Here is a 22,727-nt window from a genome sequence, read left to right as displayed (position 1 = left end):
TTCCTGGAAGCATCATGATGTCACCAAGTGTTAGTCCTGCCCTTGAACAGCCAAGGGCAGGGAATAGGAGGTCAGGACGCTAGGTGGTGGAACCCTGAGGGGAATAAGCAAAATCAGATGCTTCCTGGACAGTTTGTACTGACTCATGAGTAAACAGACATGGAGCAAAGACAAAGATGACAGGAACATTGCCCACTCCTTGTGTTTGCAGAGTTTTTATTTCTCTAGTTAATTAGTCAGTAGGTTCGCTAGTAAGTTAGCCCTTTAGCGTCTGTCTAGCCTGCTGTGTAGCACGGGCAGGCACAATTAGGGCTACAGATTTTTGTAAGTAATTTACAACAGCCCAGTTAGACGGTTTTGTGCCTCCTGAGGGTGACAAAATTGAACAATCAAAAATCAATAAGTAAAATAAGCTTCCCGGGAGTGATGTTTAAATATAGACAATAAAAATAATACAGAATAAGACATTTCTTGCGAAGACATAAGAAATATAGTCTGTGCCCTTTTTGTATGTGAGCCAGAAAGAGAAATTAAATGTTCGTCTGAAAACCAAACTTGAATTCTGCAAGGATGTTTGGATAATAAACAGTTCGCTTGATTTAATTTAACATTTTAAAACATTGTGCCTCAATTTCATCATCTGTAAAATGAAGAAAGTAAGGGAATCGCAGCAAAGGACTACTTAGATGATTAAATGAATTGTTATTTTTTACTGAAACATATTTCAGAATTCCAGCACATAATGTTAGGTAATAGATATATAAATACATGTTGCTGGATTATAAAACCACACATTAGAATATCTAAAATCAACACAAACTGAGTTACCAGGTACCTTAGTGCTGACCTCATTGGAAGATACACCATCCCGGAGATGTAAGAGAACTTAGAGAATTTAGGGAATGTTTAAATTTGATGGTGTTGATGATACTGACGATGATGATAGTCATGTACTGAGTACCTCTCTTGTGGGTAGATGTGTGCCCTGAACATCGTATATGTAATCACTTATTCTGAAAACAAACAAACAAAACAAAACAAAACCGCTGTGCTACGGGTGGCATTTGTTGAGTGATTTCTAGGCCTAAAGCACCATTGTAAACATGATTATTGGAAATACTTCGCCCTCAAGGCACCCCGTGCTATTGGAGAGATATGACAAGGACTGAGTCAAGTTAAACATTCAGTGAAACATTTCAGGTTGCTCTAAACTTCTGTAGCCCCATCCCTTTGACTGGAGAGTAGTACTGTTTTCAGTCATAATAGCATAAGATCAACCCAGAAAAAAAATCTATCTTAACATGTCCCTTTGAAATCGAAATCAAAAGGATATAATATCATACCCATTTAACTGCTAAGCCCAAAAGAGCCATTTGTCAGCCTATGCTTTTACATATTTTGGTTAACTCATTATTTCAATTTTAAGTTTTAGCCCCAAGAGATACAGAATTCTGGAACTAGAGGCTTTGCATTCTATAAGTCAGCACCCACATGGCAATCGTCCAAAAATGCAACGGTCTCATCTGTAACACATCAAGAGTAATTTCTCATTTATGAAATAATGCAAATATTTAATATAAATAACTAAGCCCATTTACACTATTCTTTCTTTCAGCTAAATAATGTAGTCTTGAGGATTGCTGAAATATAAATATACATGAAACATGCGGAAGAAAATTACAGCATTTTTAGCGTGTCCTGTGCTTCTTGGCAAAAAAAACACAAAACCTAGCTGAGATTCTGGATTCACAGTATTCTGCTATTAAATAGCTCGGTCATTATCTGCCTCAGACTTCACTGAGAGCATGGAGTTCAAAGCTGCAGCGATTTCCGTGCCATTTTATGTTATTAATATTAATGGGTTGGGTTTTCAAAAATATTTTAAATCAGCCAGTGATTACAAGTCATAACTAAGTAAAATAAAGGACCAGAATCGAATCAAGTCATCATTTGAAAAAAGAAAAGAATAAAAACACAACTAATCCTAAAGTTTGCTACTTACTCTCCTGCAAAGTATATGTATAATACACACATACACTTTAATAATACATATGTACATACAATAATACATACATTCATATAAGCTATTTGTGTATGTGGAATATGAAAATATTATTTATGACTATATTCTTGCATCTGATCAGTACTCAATTTGTCAACAGAATGGAAGATGATATCTGGCCAAGGGAAAAGAAAACACTGCTTGGGGTTTAGAATTTCTAAAAATAGCTATTTACAAGAAAACACTACATCAGTGGTTTTGATTGTTAAAATAGAGCCAAAAAATTTTTTTAAGGCAGAGGTTTTTTGTTTGTTTGCTTTTGTTTTTAATTTGAGAAAGAGAGAACATGTGCATGCACATGATTGAGTGGGGAAGGGGCAAAGGGGGGAGAGAGAGAGAGAGAGAGAGAGAGAGTCAGTCAGTCTTAAGCTGGCTCCACACTCAGCTTAATGGAACCCAATGCAGGACTCAAGCCCATGACTCTGGGATCATGACCTGAGCTGAAATCAAGAGTTGGACACTCAACCAACTAAGCCACCCAGGTGCCCCTAGAGCAAAATTTTTGATTGTTTCATTGTAGATCAGTCTATATATTTTTAAACTCTAGAACTTAGACAGGATGTAAATATTCCTAGAGACATGATTTCCCAGAAGGCTGGAGAATCTGGCCTTTCTTCCTGTGTGTTCACTCTTTATCTTGTGAAGACTCTGCAGGTATTCTTTTTAGCATGGTTTTTTTTTTTTTTTTTAATTTTTTTTCAACGTTTTTTATTTATTTTTGGGACAGAGAGAGACAGAGCATGAACGGGGGAGGGGCAGAGAGAGAGGGAGACACAGAATCGGAAACAGGCTCCAGGCTCCGAGCCATCAGCCCAGAGCCTGACGCGGGGCTCGAACTCACGGACCGCGAGATCGTGACCTGGCTGAAGTCGGACGCTTAACCGACTGCGCCACCCAGGCGCCCCTTTAGCATGGTATTTACACTCTTCTGTTTTATCATTGCTGGCTTACCTGTTTGCTCATTGTAAACCCTAACACAGTACATAGTATTTCCTTCCTTCCTTTCCACTTCTTTCCCTCCTTCCCATTTCCTTCCTCCCTTCTCTCCTCTCTCTCCCTTCTCTCCTCTCTCTCCCTTCCTCCTTCGCTTCCTTCCTTCTTTCCTTCCCTCCTTCCTTCCTTCCTTCCTTCCTTCCCTCGCCCTTTCCTTCCTTCCTTCCTTCCTTCCTTCCTTCCTTCCTTCCTTCCCTTCCTCCCTCCCTCCAGAAGAATGTTTTTGCAGACCTCTAACCCAGACCTCCAGTGTCTTGTTTCTAACTGCTCTAAAATACTTTTTGTTGTGCATTCATTACTTCTTGCTGATCCTCTCTCCTAGTGGAGGACTAGGCTTGTCCAATGTCCAAATGCAGTGTCCTACAATCTAAGAATCTAAAATTTAGCTGCCTGTATAAAACAACTTTACTCAGAAGATATTTTTTGAGAGCCCACTTTGTACCAAATAGTCTTCAAGATGCTCAAGAGACAGCATGGACAAGACAGACAGAAACCCTTATCTTCTGACATTGAGATTTGAGTAGGTTGCTTAAAGGAGCCAAACTTTGACCCTAGCCTTATTTGTATTGTCCATGCTGTTTATTTCTGAGATCAACTTAGAGCACTTTAAAATTAAGTTGTAGCACCTATGTACTTTGGAAACTACTTTTATCTTTATGTTCCATCAAATTAGTAAAACTGAGTAATTATGTTAACCATTTCCTAAATTGAGTGTTGTAACCTTAGAAGTCAATAAGATACTCTGTGTGTGTGTGTGTGTGTGTGTGTGTGTGTGTGTGTGTGTGTGTATTTAAAAACACCTTTATGTAGGAAGTTGTTTTTTTACTTCTAAGTGTGTAACGTTCAGTAAGTTATTTAACTTGTACTAAATTTAGTTTTCATATCTAAAAATGTGGATGGTAGGTTCCATTTAACAGTGTTATTGTGATTATTAGAAATATCGTATGAAAAATGGCCATTAACCGTCTACTTACTATGTCACAAAAGTCTAAACAGGTGTGAAATTTAGGGACTAAAGTTAATTTGCCCAAGGGTGTGTGGCTAGGACGTAGCAGATCTGAACCCAACATCTTGCTTCATGACACCTTTTCTCCAACGGTCAAACTGTGATGACTGGTGTATATTTACATGCTAAAATGCTGTCTCTTCATTTAATTTGGACTGAAATATCTTTAAAAATTTTTTACCCATTTCCACCTGTGTGTTACCTCGCAGAACACTGTATTTGGTACCTTACAGTTTTTCGGTTTTGTTTTGTTTTGTTTTGTTTTGTTTTGTTTTTAACAGACCTGGTATATCTGCCATTTTTTTCTAGCCATTCTCTTCTCTGCTGTGACAGTGTCTGCCCTCATTGTTCCATCATTCTTGCTTGGTCTGTGGCATGGCTCCATGGCCAACGTCGGTCTGTGGAATGGCTCCATGGCCAACGACAGTCCAGGGAATGACTCCATGGCTAACGTCACTGCTGGTCATCAGCATTGGCGTCTTCCCTCTTCTTGTTGAGCTTCTTATGTTTTTATCCTCATGCAAGGGGGAAAACAGATGTCTTTTCTTGTCATGATTCTCCCATTTTTCTTACCTAAATTTGGAAAGAGTGGCCTTACCTAAACAATGCCAATTAATCAGTGTTTCTTTCCCAATCTGTAGCGAAGCAATCTATGACTGTGTTTGAAACACAATCTTAAAGTCCTCTAATCTTTATAGTTACATTTGTTTGTTTTTATTTCCCATCAAAGAATGGCTGTTTCTTTGACAGGACATGAGAATTTAGTTTAGATTTTTTAAATTTATTTTTTGGCTACGAGCCATTCCTTAATCCTGACGATTTTGTAAACCAAATTCTCAAGGCCTGAAGTATTTAAACTGATTTTGCTTAGCCAGTAACTTGTGAACCCTTTTTTTTTTTTTCATTTCTAATTTTATTTAAATCCAAGCTAGTTAATACATAGTGTAATAATGGTTTTAGGAGTAGAATTTAGTGATTCATCACTTACATACAACATTAGCACTCATCCCAACAAGTGCCCTCCTTAGTGCCTATCACCCATCTAGCCCATCCCCCACCCTCCTCCCTTCATCAACCCTCAGTTCTCTGTATTCAGGAGTCTCTTATGGTTTGTCTCCATCTCTGTTTTTGTCTTATTTTTGCTTCCTTTCCCCTATATTCATCTGTTTTATTTCCTAAATTCCACATATGAGTGAAATCATATGATATTCATCTTTCTCTGACTAATTTCTCTTAGAATAATATCCTCCGGTTCCATCCACGTAGTTGGAAATGGCAGGATTTCATTCTTTTTGATCATCGAGTAATATCCCATTGTATATATATACCACATCTTCTTTATCCATCCATCCATCGATGGACATTTGGGCTCTTTCCATAATTTAGCCATTGTCGATAGTGCTGCTATAAACATTGGGGTGCATGTGTCCCTGTGAATCAGCACTCCTGTATTCTTTGGGTAAATACCTAGTAGTGCTATTGCTGGATCCTGGACAGTTCTATTTATAACTTTATGAGGACCCCCCCCCCCCATGCTGTTCTCCAGGGTGCCTCCACCAGCTTGTGAACACTTTAAATGCTGCATAGCCTTACTTTCTTGTGTACAATTTTGCATCCTCTGGTTTAAAGTCTTTAATAGATCCCATTGCCCTCTGGATGAGAGGCAAGCAAATCCTTTTAAAAGGCTGAAACCTTTGGCATTTCAGTTCTCCTGATAAAATCTCTAGTTCTGTAAAAAGGCAACCTCCCTGACATGTCTGGATGTTTATATTGGCTGCCCCTGCTGCCTGATGCATTGATCTTTCAGTGTCTCTCCCCCATCTTGCGTCTCCTGGGTTACTCACACCGGCTACTGAGGAGTTACTTCATCTTGGAAACTGCCTCCAAGCCCAAAAGACTTGTTAGGCACTTGACCTAGGTTCCTCCACGGCCCCTGGTGTGCCCTCTGAGTAAGACTTTTCACTTGCCTTTATCACTGCCTCTCTCCATACGCTGGGCTACACCCCTCAGGATGAAGGTGGGTCTAATTCTCCTGTGCCTCTACTTGAACATAGACCACTGAGCCTAACCACAAGGCAGGACCGCAGTAAATCTGTATTGAGTCAAACATTCTGTCTTTAATGTGCAAATAGTTGTTGTACAAAGTCATTATATACTTGTGGGCTTCCTAGATGTGCTCAGAATGTATGAAAAAGAAGTTTGTGTACTAAAGTTGTGTCACATTTGATAATAGAAGCACTCTGTGTTTGCAAGATACTACTTCTTACTAACATGTAATGTACTGAAATGCTCGCATCTGGTAAGGACTTTTGAAGTTTATTTTATCGTGCATGAAATGAGGTATCTGAGAGATAAAAGAGTAGCATTTTCCTGCTAACATATTTCATATTCTAAAATAACTATTGTTTATATTTTCTTTTTTTTTTTTTTTTTTTTTTTTCAACGTTTTTTATTTATTTTTGGGACAGAGAGAGACAGAGCATGAACGGGGGAGGGGCAGAGAGAGAGGGAGACACAGAATCGGAAACAGGCTCCAGGCTCCGAGCCATCAGCCCAGAGCCCGACGCGGGGCTCGAACTCACGGACCGCGAGATCGTGACCTGGCTGAAGTCAGACGCTTAACCGACTGCGCCACCCAGGCGCCCCTTGTTTATATTTTCTAACATAATTATTACTTTATTATTTTCTGGAACAAATAATTAAAAAAAAAAAAAGCTTTCAGAACACAGTGAGTGACTTTTTGATGATGTGTGAAAAGGCACTTAAAGGTAGTTATTAACCTGTGTTGGGACACAGCATCCCTCTGAAAAGCCGATAAAAGCCATAAGCTCTCTCTTCTGCTCCAGAAAAATGCTCAGATGCACATATGCTCACCTACAATTTTTTTTGCCTACAATTTAGGCCTCTTATGTTTCACTCAAGAAAAATAGGTTAAGAAACCCTAGGCTGAAATCAGCCTGAAAAGAGTGTGGACTCAGCCAGCCAAGAGGTAGGATAAGGTGTAAGGAAGGCCAGCATATTCCAGATGGTCAGGAAGCCTGGGCTTCGGAAAAGAATGCACTGTGCTTTATGAACCTCTGTGAAATACTCCCTAACTTGAACACTCCCTAACATGATGATTTGAATTGTCTGGAATCAAAACACCTGTGCTCATTCATTCATCGACACATTCAGCTGGCCGCTCTGCTGGAGGATGGGGGCTGGGTGTGGATGGGTTATTATTGTAGACGAGGTGATTCCTCTGTGTTTCTCACGTTCCAGAAATAGGAAAATACCATTCTAGAAATCACATATCATTCTAGAGATAAGGAAAGTGAATCCAACTCTTTATAGAAGTTTCTGCTAATGTGGCACTGATTTTATATCCAGCAGCCATTTTTCATTTATCATAACTCTTCATTTGATGTGCAGACACATGAAGTTTTTACTGAATGGTAGAGCTGTAAAATGTAATTTAATTTAGGTTACTATAATGAAAATTATTCACGTGACATATACTCCGTGCAGTAATGGTGTAAGGTGAGGGTTGAAAGCTTCCTAACAGTGCCCCAAATAGGATGAATATTTTTATGTAGAAATTTAGAGAAAAACGTGGCATCTCTTAATTTGCCTGAAATCTTTCCTGTGTGTAGGGAAGCCTCAAATTAGGATAACAGTCCTGCGGCTATAGTAGAGCTCAGGTAGGGGTGGAGGTAATTTTAATCCTTGATGCCATTCATTGAGACTCAGACTTGAGTCTGTTTCCCTAGTAACGTAGAACTGCTTCACAATAAAACACCAAGGGGAGACTTTGATCAAATCAATGTGGAAGTAATTGCGGCCTCGAGCGCACTGCAGTGAAACTGAGGAAAAGTTCTTGTGTCTCATGCGTCGGGAACCCGGAGAGAATATGCACAGTCACCTCGGAAATGAGGGGACAGCACTGTGTGCATATGGTGCCGTTGTCGGTCATTCTTGGTGATGACCCCGGACGCTCATGACGATGCACATGCAGGTGTGGTGGAAAGACTGCTCTCTGAACCACGGGCCCTCTGCCTGAGCACATGCCGGGATGATTCTTTGATTTTGCAGCTGCCACCACTATTCACAGAACATGCTGCCGTTTAAAGGGCATCCATTTAGATGGGAAGTCGGTCCCAAATCTTCACACAAAAGAGCCACCCAGTCTCTGAATATGCTGTGTCACTTCGGTCTGTCCGTGCCCATGTCTCCTAACTTCCTCCCGGCTGCAGTGTATTATTTGAGGGTATATACACAGCTTCCTCCCAGTACACTTGTCCTCATTTCTACTCTTGATTAATGCTGAAATCGTCAAGACTTATGTTTTCATGAATATCATTTCAACTCGGGGCACATAGTTTCTCTTGATGTAGCCGTTCCCTCGGGAAACCTTTCCTGAAGACCCTTTCCATGTGCTACATGTACAGGATGGACCGGGGAAAAGACCAGCAGCATCCCTTTGGGTGCTCCAAACTTGCTATTTGATTTTCAAGAGAACCTATGAGCAAGGTTGCTAGAATAACTCAGGAAATAAGCTGTGCTGCCTGGGACGAGATCGTATCACATGACCGTAATGACCTATGAGCATGACCATGACTTCAGGTATCATCCACCTTCTGGGTCATTTGGGAATGGACACAACATTGGTATCTGTTGCTCTTCCGGTTTTCAAGCAGTGTTTCGTTTTTCCTAAGCCACTCTACCAGAAGTAATATTATAACTTTTTCTTTATATTGACACCTTCGACTGTCTACCTCTTTTAGCTCCTGTATTTAAGTATACACTCCTTGAGGGCAAAATCTATGCTTATTCATCTCCGTTTTCCTTCCTAGAGATTGCACAGGACCCTAGCGTATATATCGTGGAGGCACAATAAAATTTCTTGCTGTTCCATGAGTATGGGAGTATGTTCCTTCTTTGATCCTGCAGAGCCTCTGCCCTTGCTAATCCTTTGGTTGGAAACACTTGTCCCATGGATATCCACACGATGCACTCCCTCAACCCTTCGCCCGGTTGGAACATCATCTCATCAGACAGGCTCATCATAACCACCCTAGTTACCTTAGAAATGGCACAGCTGTCCACCACAGCCCACACCTGGCATTCTTCGTACCCTGATTTATCATTCTTCATCACATTTTTCACCTTCTGGCATATTAATCGTCTTCCATCACCAAAAGCTCTGTGAAGGCACAAGCTTTGTTTCATTCGCTGTTTTATTCCCCATGCCTGGAACAGTGCCTAGGAGCTAGTGGGACACTCGATAAATGTTTGCTGAGTGAATGAATGGATGAATGTTGTAAATCCGTGCGTGTCATATACTGCCTAACAAAGCACGGAGATGTGATAGTTTATTATATGATGCTGGCGTTACGGGGGGAGCGCAGGGAGCTGCTTCTAGAAGCGTCCCTCTGAGATGATGATACAGCTCACAGCGGCAGAAGCATTTTTGACAACCATCGACCTGAGGTGACGCATTAATTACATAACTGCAGACAAAGAAAGAGAAACGAATCCACTTATTTTTGGTATAACTCTTGAGCCTTAGGTAGGTTCCAGAATTTTCCCACATGGCCTTCCCCTTCTCTACTTAGTGAGACAGTTGCTTTGGCAATTGCAGGCTGATGCCAGGCACGTCTTGTGAAGCCAGAGTACATCACTCCTATTACTAGTTTCACCCCCTTGTGGCCCAATTACGTGCCTCCCTTTTAAGCCTCCCTGCCAGCAAAGGCATGCAAATCCCATGTGACAATTACTTAGATGCTGACAACTTTTCAATGGATACATTTACCTACATGTCCAGGTCAGGGCTGGGCTACCCTCCTTGACAACCTACCCCTAAAATCCAAGCATTCACGGTGACAAATCAGCTCTGTCCTCAAACTGTCCTCTTCTTTCAATTCCCACTGACATTAAATTAGTTTGGGCCCCCCTCACGTCTTGTGTAGACAAATGCATTAATTACCTCCTCATTGGCTTTCCTGCCTCTGGTCTGGCTCGTCTGCAGTGCATTCTCCTAACAACACAAAAATGTAAATCTATATCAGCGTCTCTGAAGATAAATCTTCAGAGCTAAGTCAAATTCTTGAGCCTGGCATGAGGCAACACGCATGAATAGACACCTGCTCATTTTCCAGCCTCCCAACTACCCCAGATCCCTTTGAGTTCCAGTCATTTTGAGTTACCTAGAAAACCCCTGAAGCAGTTACATTCTGTGTTGACCCTGGACTTTGTGCATGTTATTCCCTACCCTTTGTAAAAGTCCTGTCCCACTTTTACTAGAGTTTATTCCCATTTCTGATTTCACATTGAAGACTGCCTTATCCAGAGATTTCCTAACCCCCTGAGACTGAATTAGGGATCTTTTACCCTGCACATTTTTCATAGTGTGCTCATCCCTAAGCGCTAAGGGCTGAGAACACGCAGTGCTGAAATGCTTTTCTTTTAAAAATAAATTTTTTAGGGATGCCTGGGTGGCTCAGTCAGTTAAGTGTCTGACTTTGACTCAGATCATGGTCTCACAATTCGTGAGTTCGAGCCCCACGTCGGGCTCTGTGCCACAGCTCAGAGCCTGGAGCCTGCTTTGGATTCCATGTCTCCTCCTCTCTCTGCCCCTTTCTCGCTCTCTCTCTCAAAAATAAATAAACACCAAAAAAAATTAAAAGTAAATTTTTAATGTTTTATTTATTTTTGAAAGAGATGGAGAGAGAGCAGGTGAGGGGCAGAGACAGGGAGACACAGAATCTGAAGGAGGCTCCAGGCTCCGAGCTGTCAGCACAGAGCCCAGCGCGGGATTTGAACACACAAACCATGAGATCATGACCTGAGCTGAAGTTGGATACTTAACTGACTCAGCCACCCAGATGCCCCTGAAATGCTTTTCTTACTTTCCTCTTTACCCACTGGACTGCAGATATACCTTCTGAGCTTGACACAGTGCTAGGCACACAGTAAATGTTCAGCATTATGTGTTCAATGAGTTAGTTCTTAATCACAATGAAAGGGTGTTTATATGCACGGAGATAGTGCGGGATAAGTGTCCATATTTTATCTGCTTAGAAGTCACTTTTGGAAGTTCACAGATCCTTCAAGACAATTAGAGGCTTTACAATATGTACCTGTGTGATTTTAAAGTAAAGCGTTGATCTCAAGGCAGTATGTATCCATTCCATGTCCATCAAGAATTCCATTCCATTATTAAAGACAGTGTGTGTGTTCGTATGAATAGGAAATGAAGTTTATTTAAGGTATTGGCTGGTACTTCCAGCAGGTGTGAGCAAACAATTTTTAACCTCCTTGAATGCAATTAAATAGTGTGGGGAAATCATTGATTAAGATTGCACCTTCTCTTAGCCTCTTCCCCCTGAAAAGTGTTAATTGTTGGATGTGTGACAGCACCTGAAAATGAACAAATTAATAAGCATACTACACATTCTGACCTGATACTATGGAACTTAAAGATGACTTCCCCTAAAATTGGGGTATGACTTAAAACTATAAACTCTTGGGGCACCTGGTGGCCCAGTTGGTTAAGTACCTGACTTTGGCTCAGGTCATGATCTCATGGTTCATGAGATCAAGCCCCACGTCAGGCTTTCTGCTGTCAGCCCAGAGCCTTCTTGAGATTCTCTCTTTCCTTCTCTCTCTGCCCCTCCCCACTTGTATGTGTGTGTGCTCTTTCTCTCTCTGTCAATAAATAAATAAATAAATAAATAAATAAATAAATACACACATAAACAAAATTTAAAAAACTACACATTTTCTTATTTATATTTTTGCTGAAAAGTAAATATTTGAGCACAGATATATATTAATTTTTACATAGCCACTTAACATTCTTATGTGAATACTCTTTCTACTCATTGGAGAAAAGTTAACTTATCATTACACCTTCAAAGATAAACTACAAGTTCCAATTAATTAAATAGAAAATAAATGGAAAATAGAATTGAATATCCAAATACTGAGATGAATCTGGAGCACTCCAAGAAAATACAAAGATAAATGGATAAATATAATTGTAAGATAATTTTATTTTAGTTATTTTTTAGAATATGTTTTTAATGTTTATTTATGTTTGAGAGAGACAGAGAGAGAGACAGTGCTTGAGTGAGGAAGGGGCAGAGAGAGAGGGAGACACAGAATCTGAAGCAGGCTCCAGGCTCCGAGCTGTCAGCACAGAGCCCCACATGGGGCTCGAATCCATGAGCCAGGAGATCATGACCTGAGCCAAAGTCACTCAACCGACTGAGCCCCCCAGGAGCCCCAGATAATTTTAAATGCATGTGTATATATACTTACAAAACCAAACGAAAATAATAGTGATCATAAAGATAATAGGAAAAGCAAAGAATGAGGAAAATGTAAAACTAATGGCTGGTGGAAAGGGAATGGAAAAAAACTCATACGATAAAATAGTTTTTAGGTATTAACAAATCGCAGTACCAAGAATACATAACACATATAGTGTTTTCTAACAGTGAGAGATAATTGACATACAGCCTTGTGTACTGTAGGGTGCGACCCATGTTGGTTTGATACACTCCTATATTGCAGTATTATTACCACCATAGCACTCACTACGACCTCTGTCATGTCTCATCATTACCATTTCCTTTTTATGATGGGAACAACTACTTAAAGTCTCTTAGCAGCTTTGAAATGTACAATAATAAATTGTTTATAATCCCCATTCTCTGCCTTGTGTCTCTAGGAATTACGTATCTACTGGTTGCAAGTTTATATCCTTAAACAACACTCCCCCAATTTTTCCACCCTCAACTCCCTTGTAAGCACCATTCTATTTTCTGTTTTTATGAGTTTGTATGTTTGTTTACTTGTTTAGATTGCATATATATATGTGATATCATACAGTATTTGTCTTTCTCTGACTAGTCTCGTTCAGCATAATCCTTTTTAAGTCTGTCCATGGTGTTGCAATGGTAGAATTTCTTTCTTCTTCATGACTGAATATTATTTCACTATATGTATATACCACATCTTCTTTATCCATTTATCTGTTGATGGATACTTTGGTTGTTTCCATATCTTAGATATTATGAATAATGCTGCAAAACTATGGGAGTGTACACATCTCTTCTTTGTCCTGTTTTCATTTCCTTTCCATATATAGGCATACCTCGGAGGTATTGTGGGTTCATTTCCAGACCACCACGATAAAGCAAGTCAAATAAATATTTTGGTTTCCCAATACATACAAAAGTTATGTTTATGCTATACTGTAGTCTATTGAGTGTGCAATAGCATTATGTCTAAAAAGCAATGTGCATATCTTAATTTTAAAAGACTTTTATTCCTAAAAATTGCTAACCACCATCTTAGCTTTCCATGAGTGAGAATCTTTTTGCTGGTGGAGGGTCTTGCCTGATGTTGAGGACTGCTGACCCTTCAGGGTGGTGCTGCTGAAGGCTGAGGTGGCCGTGGAAATTTCTTGAAATAAGACAGCAGTGAAGCTTGCCCCATTGATTGGCGGTTCCTTTTATGAACATTTCTCTATAGAATGCAAGTCTGTTTGATATATTTTACCCACAGCAGAACTTCTTTCAGAATTAATCTCTCTTCTCAACTTCTGCTGCTGTTTCATCAACTTAGTTAATGTCATATTCTAAATCATTGGTTGTCATCTCAGCAGTCTTCACAGCATCCTCACCAGTAGATTCCATCTCAGGAAGCCACTTGCTTTGCTTGCCCATAAGAAGCAATGCCTCTTCTGCTGACGTTTTATCACGAGATTGAAGCAATTCAGTCACATCTTGAGGCCCCACTTCTCATTCTCCTTTTCTTGCTGTTCCCACCACATCTGCAGTGACTTCCTCCACGTAAGTCTTGAATCCCTCCAAGTCGTCCATGAGGGTTGGAATCCACTTCTTCCAAACTCATGTTAATGTTGACATTTTGACCATGAAACATGAATGTTTTTATTGACATCAAGACAAGTGAATCCTTTCCAGAACGTTTTCTATTTACATTGCCCAGACACATCAGAGGAATCACTGTCTATGGCAACTATAGCCTTACAAAATGTATTTCTTAAACAACAGAACTTGAAAGTTGAAATTACTTCTCGGCCCATGGGCTGCAGAATGGGTGTTGTGTTAGCATGTATGAAAACCACATTGATGTCATTGGACATCTCCATCAAAGCTCTTGGGTGACCAGGTGCATTGTCAATCAGCAATAACATTTTGAAAGGGGTCTTTTCTGAGTACTGGGTCCTAATAATGGGCTTAAAATATTCAGTAAATGATGTTGTAAACAAATGTGCTGTCATCCATGCTTTGTGGCTCCATTTATAGGAGAGAGGCACAGTAGACTGAGCATTATCCTGGAGGGGACTAGGATTTTCAGAGTGGAACATGACCATAGGCTTCAACACTGAGTCACCAGCTGCATTAACCCTTAACAAGAGAGTCAGCCTGTCCTGTGAAGCTCTGAGGCCAGGCATTGACTTCTCTCTAGCTAGGAGAGTTCTAGAAGGCATCTTCTCCTTAGAGAAGGCTGTTCCATCTACATCAAAACTCTTTTGTCTAGCGTAGTCCCCTTCATTAGTTCCCTTAGCTGGGCCTTTTGAATAACAACTCACCGTAGGCTGAACAGCATTTGCTGCTTCACCTGCATTTTTATGTTGTAAAGATGGCTTCTTTCCTTAAACCTCACGAACCAGCCTCTGCTCACTTCACACTTTTCTTCTGCAGCTTCTTCTCTCTCGGTCCTCACATAACTGAAGAGAGTTAAGGCCTTGCTCTGGATTAGGCTTTGGCTGAAGGGAATGTTGTGGCTGGTTCTTCTTCTATCCAGACCACTAGAACTTTCTCCATATCAGTAAGAAGGCTGATTTTTTTTAATCATTTCTGTGTTCATTGAAGTAGCACTTTTCATTTTCTTCAAGAACTTTCTCTTGTTCTTCACAACCTGGCTAACTAACTGTGTGGCACTAGAGGGCTAACTTTTGGCCCATCTTGGCTTTCTATATGCCCCCCTCCCTGAGCATAATCGTCTCTAGCTTCTGATTGAACGTGAGAAATGTGATTCTTCCTTGCACTTGAACACTTAGATGCCACTGTAGGGTTAACTGGCCTAATTTCAATATTGCTATGTCTCAGGAATAGGGAGACCTGAGGAGAGAGAGAGAGAAATGAGGGAATGGGTACAGCAATCAACACGAGCGTCAAGGAGCCAGGACCAACGTTAAAGGGGTTTCCATGTTTTTTTTCTAGGAGTTTTACAGTATCAGATCTTATGTTTATATCTCTAACCCATTTTGAGAAAATTTTTCAGTGTGGTATAATATCAGGGTTCAATTTAAAGCTTTTTCATGTGGTTATGAGTTTTCCCAGCACCATTTGTTATAGAGATTATCCTCTCCCCATTGAGTGTTCCTGCCTTCCTTGTCAAATACTAGTTGACAATAGATGTAGGAGTTTATTTCTGGGCTCTTGATTCTGTTCCATTGGCCTATGGTATGAAATCGACAAGTGTGATGCCTCCAGCTTTGTTATTTCTCATGATTGTTTTGGCTCTTTGGGGTCTTTTGTGGATTCATACAAATTTTAGGAGAGTTTTCTTTCTTTTCCTATGGAAAATCCCATTGGACTTTTGATAGAAATTGCATGGAACCTACAGATGTCTTTGAGTACTATGTGCCTTTTAACAACATTATTTTTTCTGATCCACATCACAGGGTATTTTTCCATTTATTTGTGTCTTCTTCAAGTCATGTTGTTTTCATTATACACCTCTTTCCTGACATTGGTTAAATTTATTCCTAAATATTTTATTGTTTTTGAGGCTGTTGTGAATGTCATAGTTTCTTAATTTCTTTTTCAGATGTTTTGTTATTATTGTATAATTGTTAGTGCTCCTGATTTCTGTATGTTTATTTCATACATGATACTGATTCATTTATATTGATTGTTTAATAGGAATTATTTTGTAGGTTATAATCTCTTAATATATGGCTGCTTTTAGGATTCTCTCTGTATCTTTGGTTATTGGCAGTTTCGTTATCATGTGTCTTAGGGAAGGTTGTTTGCGTTGAGATAATAAGGTGATCTATTAGCTTTACGAAGTTGGATGCCCGATTCTGTCCCAAGGCTTGGGAGGTTGTGAGATATTATTTCTTTAAATAAATATTCAGCCTCCTTTACCCTCTCTTGTTCTGGATCCCTGATTACCCTAATATTTGTTCTTTTTTTTTTAATTTTTTTTTCCAATGTTTATTTTTGAGAGAGACAGCGCGTGCAGAGGAGGGGCAGAGAGAGAGGGAGACACAGAATCTGAAGCAGCCTCCAGGCTCTGAGCTGTCAGCACAGAGCCTGATGTGGGGCTCGAACTCACAAACCTGAGTTTGAGAGATCATGACCTGAGCCGAAGTCAGACGCCTAACCGACTGAGCCACCCAGGTGCCCCAATATTTGTTCTTTTGATGAAATCCCATAGATCACATAGATATTCTCTTTTCTACATTTATTCTTTGTTCTCCTCTAAATGATTTATTTACAAACTCCTACCCTCCGAGTTGCCTCTTCTGTCTTCCAGTTGTTATGCTCACTGCAGATGCATTTTTAATTTCATTCATTGCATTCTTCAGCTCCAGAATTTCTGCATTTTTTTTTTTTTTTTTTTTTGCGATTTTGTTGAATTGCCTTTCTGAGTTTCCTTGTAGCTCACTGAGTTTTTCAAAAACAACTATTCTGGGGTCGCCTGGGTGGCGCAGTCGGTTAAGCGTCCGACTTCAGCCAGGTCACGATCTCGCGGTCCGTGAGTTCGAGCCCCGCGTCAGGCTCTGGGCTGATGGCTCGGAGCCTGGAGCCTGTTTCCGATTCTGTGTCTCCCTCTCTCTCTGCCCCTCCCCCGTTCATGCTCTGTCTCTCTCTGTCCCAAAAATAAATAAAAAACGTTGAAAAAAAAATTTTTTTAAAAAATAAAAAAAAAAACAACTATTCTGAATTCTTTTTTTTTAATTTTTAATGTTTGTTTTTGAGAGAGAGAGAGAGACAGAGACAGAGACAGAGTGTGAGTAGGAGAGGGGCAGAGAGAGAGGGAGACACAGAATCTGAAGCAGACTCCAGACTCTGAGCTGTCAGCACAGAGCTCAATGTGGGGCTTGAACCCACGAGCCGTGAGATCATGACCTGAGCCAAAGTTGGGTGCTCTACCTACTCAGCCACCCAGGCACCCCAGCTATTTTGAATTCTTTATCAGCTAGTTCATAAAATGTCATTACGTTGAGCTCAGTTATTGAAGAATTATTATTATCTTTTGATGATAACATGCCTTCTTGGTTTTTCATGTTTCTTGTATTTTTAACACTGCTGCCTTTGCATCTGAAGTAGCAAAATTCTCTCCTAGTTGCCTCTAGGTAGGGAGGGGTATTCTGTTCAATGGTGCTGTTATTACCTGGGGTTTTCAGTCTTTGTAAGGGTAATTCCACTCTTCTTGCTCCCTCTTGTGGCACAGTTCTTTTTTTTTTTTTTTAAGTTTATTTATTGATTTTGAGAGACAGACAATGAGTAGGGAAGGGGCAAAGAGAGAGGGAGAGAGAGAATCCCAAACAGGCTTCACACTGTCAGTGCAGAGCCCAACATGGGGCTTGAAATCACTAACCGTGAGATCATGACCCAAGCCAAACTCACGAGTCAGAGGCTTAACTGACTTAACCACCGTGGCGCCCCTGGCAGAATTCTAAATTAGTTTTTATGTCTTTTATGTCTTTTTATGTATTCTCCCACCTAGCTACTAGAAAGCTCTCTGTAATTTTCCAGAAGGTGGCACTGTAGCTCAAATTTGTGATTTCTCTGTTGCCCACAGACCCTGGCCTGCTTTGGGCCTCTCAGCTGCTGTACTTAGGGGCGCACCCAAAGAGCCTACTCAGTGTGTGATTAACAATTGGGGCATTGAGGGTGCCTGCAGACCAGGTAGAGAGACCCTCAGGTGAGGGACGTCCAGGGGCTCATGGGAGGGCTTCCTCCTGAAGTCCTGAAGAAGCAGGAACTGCATCCCCTCCATGCTCATTCATACTCTTACCTGCCTCTTTGCAGATTTCCTCCCTTCCCCCAGTCACAGAGGTCCTGTCTCAGTTTTCCGGGTGCTGCTGGAGAGAATGGGCAGTCACTCACCACTCTCCTTTTCTTCCCTAGAAGGGGTCACCATCACCTGATAGTACAGTTCCATGCATTGTTGCTGTGTGTGTGTGTGTGGGGGGGGGGGGGGGTGGTTCTTCTTACTATTTCCACAGCATCCACACTCACATATACGTGTTTTCTTCCAAATGCATGAGAAGCCAGACTTCTGGGATTCCTCTCTCAACCGTGGCCGACCATGTCTTCACTCTCCAGGTTTCTTTCCTGACCTTGACTGGAGGGGCTGGGGCAGGTGCTCTGCTCTTCAAGCTCTATAGCCTGAGTGGGGAGGGGGCAAAGGCCCCATAGAAAGAAAAGTGGCCAGTGTGGTTAAAGCCCACAAAGTGGCCGTCTGTGAGGGCCAGAAGATGGGGGACTGGGTGGGCCTAATTAGGAATTCGGTCTTCATCTTAATAAATGCAGAAGCTTTTCAAAATCTTTGAAAGAAAATGAACAAATTTACATTTTTTAGAGATAACTCTGGATCCAGTGTAGAGAGAGCACTGGAGGAGGACATGGGTATTTGCTGAGAGTTTCTCAAGCAGCCTAAGAAAGATGTGGATGAGTGGGGGGAAAAACCCTATAACAACTCCAACAAAGAAGATGAAGTATTTAAGTGATAAGAAACTTCATGAAGAAAATTTTAAAACAAAACAGAAAGACACAGAAGAGGACTTGAACAGGTGGACGGACATCTCCTTTTCTTGTATTAGATTATGCAATGTTATAAAAATTTCAGTTCTTCCTAAATTAATTTATAAACGTAACTCAGTCCTTATCAAAACACGAGCAGTTGGGGTGTGTGTGTGTGTGTGTGTGTGTGTGTGTGTGTGTGTGTGGTATAAGACAAACTGATAATCAAGTTCATATGGAAAAACATTTAAGAAGAAGCAGGAAAACACTGAAAAAGAAAATCTATGAGAAGCTATGAGCCCCTCCCCTTCCCCTGGATATAAAGGAATAAAGGTGTACTTCAAAGTACCCATAATTAAATTAGTGTGGCACTGACACATAAGCAGACAGTGAGGCCAGGGGAGCAGAGTAGAAAACCCAGAAATAGATCTAAGTATGTAAGGAACATATTCTATGATACAGCTACTATCTTTGGGTTATTACTGGGACACAGATGGACTTTTTTTTTTTTTAATGTTTACTTATTTTTGAGAGAGAGAGAGAGACAGAGAGAGAGAATGAGCAGGGGAGGGGCAGAGAAAGAGGGAGACACAGATCTCAAAGCAGGCTCCACACTATGCACTGTTAGCACAGAGTCTGATGCAGCACTTGAACTCAAGAACTGCAAGATCATGACCTGAGCTCAAGTCGGAGGCTTAACCAGCTGAGCCAACCACGCACCCCAGATGGACTTTTTAACTAATGGTTGTAGAACATCTGAGTAACCATTTGGAAAAAAAAATTTTGATACAGTTCTTGTAAGATATACCAGAGTAAACTCCAGAGGTCAAGAATTTAAACATAAAAAATGAAAACATATAAGAACTAGAAGAACACAGGGATGAATGTCTTCACAATATCATAGATAATTGATAAACTAGAAGAAAATATTTGTAGCATGTAACACAAAGAGCTAATAATCTCAATATATTAAGAACTCTTAAAATAAAAGAAACTGAAAACCAATGGAAAGTATGAAATAGACATCAGCACAAACTCACACATATTAAAAAGATAAAAATGGCCCTTAAGTATACATATCTTTTCAAGTTCAAACATACTTAGAAAAATACAAATTAAAATAATGTCATTTCTCAGTGATCAGATGGGTAAAAATTAAAAAGTATGACAACATATCCTCTTGGTGAGGCTGTGGCTAAACAGGGAGTGTCCTATATTATTAGTGAGAATGCAAACAGGCACAGTCCTTCTGGTGGAAGTTTAATAACAGAACTTTATATGTGTGTATGGTTTGATCAAGCAATCCCACTACTAGGAATCTGTTCTGAAAGGTACTCCTCGAATACTATATTTACACAAGGTTCTTCCCTGCAGGGTTATTTGATTTGTTTCATATCAGAAGCAATTAAATTGCCCATACACAGGATTGTGTTCGATTAAAGTATGATGCATCCACACAGTAGAGTACCAAGAAACTGAAAAAGAATGAAGACCTGAGTGAAATAATATGGGGACATTTCCAAGACTTATTGTTAACATTCAAAACAAAAATATGCATGGTGCATGCAGATTGCCAGGCCTGGGCCACCAGGAAAGGGATGGAAGCCACTGGGTGACACAGACGGTGACATAGCTCAGAGAGGGGGCACGGATTGATTGCTCTGTGTGCTGAGCACTGCCTCCCTTGCCTCTTCAGGTGCACGCCCACAGCCTCACCAGGTGAGGCCACTGTGCAGGCAATCGTTCCTCATCTCACTCAGGCTTATGCCAAAGATGTAAAATTTGGTGCAGGTATTTGAGCCTTAATGCTTTCAGCTGATGCTGGAGTGATGATTAGTGAGTGAGTTTGTTTGAGCTGATGCTGGAGTGATTATTAGTGAGTGAGTAGTCCCAGAGTATCAGTCTCAATTGACTTAAAGGATAAAGATAACAATGTGTGGACTTGACTTGTTCAAGATGTTGCCACTAACACAAAGGAAAAGACCAGAGATCCCCCACCACTGCTACCACATCAGTATCCTCTCTTGCCAAGGAAGGCTTGGAGGTTAGCCAAGGTGCTAATCTAGTGGAAATTAAGAAAGGTGTGGTGTTAGCTGTAGATGCTGTGATTGATGAATTTAAGAAGCAGTTGAAACCTGTGTTGAGCCCCGGAGAAATCACTTAGGTTGCTATGATTTCTGCAAACCAAGAAATGAGCAATATCATTTCTTATACAGTGAAAAAGATTGAAAGGAAGGATGTAAAGACACCAAAAGATGGGAAACACTGAATAATGAATTATAAATTACTGGATTGCAGTTTATGTTTCTTCATACTTAGTATACATCAGAAGCTCAGAAATGTGAATGCCTGTGTTCTATTGGGTGAAAAGAAAATGTCTGGTGTCTACTCCATTATATCTGCAGTTGAAATTGTCAATGCTTATTGTAAGCCCTTCATAATAATTACTGAAGATGTTAATGGAGAAGCTCTAAATACGCCCATTTTGAATAGTCTAAAACTTGGTTTTCAGATTATAGCAGTCTGGTGATAATGGAAAAACCTACTTAGACACATGGCTATTGATGCTGGTGGTTCAGTGTTCAGAGAAGAAAGGTTGACCCTAAATCTTGATGATGCTCAGTCACACACTTAGGAAAAGTTGGATAGAGATGTCGTTGTGACCAAAAATTAGCCAGTGTGCTCGAAGGGAAAAGATAACAGACTCAAATTGAAAAATCTATTCAAGAAATCATTGAGCAGTTACATATCATAACTGGTAATTATGAAAAGGAAAAATTGAATGAATATCTTGAAAAACTTCCAGATCGAGTAGCTCTGCTGCAGGTTGGTGGGACAAATGATGTGGAAGTGAATGAAAAGAAAGACCTGCATATGCCCTCAATACTACATGTAAGCTGTTGAAGAAGGTGTTGTTCTGGGAGGGGGTTGTGTTATTCTTCAGTGCATTCCAGCCTGAGACTTGCTAATTCCAGCTAATGAAGATATTTTCAATGATATAGAAATTACTAAAAGAACACTCAAAATTCTTGCAAACAGGGTGTGTGGGTGGCTCAGTCAGTTAAGTGTCCAACTCTTGATTTCAGCTCAGGTCATGAAGTCATGGTTCGTGGGATACAGCCATGCATCGGGCTCTGCTTTGACAGCATGGAGCCTGCTTGGGATTCTGTCTCTCTGTCTCTCTCTGTATCTCTCTGTCTCTCTGTCTCTCTCAAAATAAATAAAGAAATAAACGTTTAAAAATATGCTTACAAAGGTCATTACTAAGAAAGTAGCTGTTGTAGGATCATTGATAGTTGAGATAATTATGCTAAGTTTCTCAAAAGTTGGTTCTGATACTCTGCTTGGAGATTTTGTGAATGTGATGGAGAAATGAATCATTGATCCAACCAAGTTAATAAGAACTGTTTTATCGGGTGCTGAAGAGAAGGACCATGGAACAGGTGGAGTGGTCAGGGAGGATATGTTCTACTTTCTAGAATAGTGCTTCACCATTACTAATAAACTATGACAGGGTGCTTGAGGCAATGTTTCTCACCAGTAATTTTAGAGAAGTCAGTTAAAGAAGTTGAAAAGGCTGGCTAATGTTAAGAAATTCAATATACCCATAGTTACTAGCTTCATTTAACAATATAGAATGCTCTATCACTGACATTGTCCATGCCTACAGATAATTTATTTTGTATTGTTAAATACAAGGCTATTTGTATATTCACCAAAAAAAAAAAAAATGAACAAACAAGAAATACACTGTGAAGGTGTCTATAATGTGCTATTCTTTATGTAATGAAAAAAGAGGAATGAGAAAATACACATTTATCCACTAATGTCTTCAAAAGAAATATAGAAAAATAAACCAGAAACTAATGAGATCGGTTGCCAACATAAGTTG

General features: G+C 40.2%; 1 protein-coding gene and 1 pseudogene across 6 annotated transcripts in view; both read left to right on the top strand.

Moving 5' to 3' along the window:
- GRIA4 (glutamate ionotropic receptor AMPA type subunit 4) overlaps positions 1 to 22,727 on the top strand; it is a 403,247-nt gene that overhangs the window by 86,896 nt on the left and 293,624 nt on the right. The window lies entirely within an intron of this gene.
- LOC132662239 (60 kDa heat shock protein, mitochondrial pseudogene) lies at positions 9,481 to 22,319 on the top strand (annotated as a pseudogene).

This window comes from Panthera onca, chromosome D1 (assembly GCF_046562875.1).
Source record: "Panthera onca isolate mPanOnc1 chromosome D1, mPanOnc1 haplotype 2, whole genome shotgun sequence".
In the NCBI taxonomy this organism is placed as follows: Eukaryota; Metazoa; Chordata; class Mammalia; order Carnivora; family Felidae; genus Panthera; species Panthera onca.
Note: the sequence above shows the minus strand (reverse complement) of the source record. Positions and strands in the feature narration are given on the sequence as shown.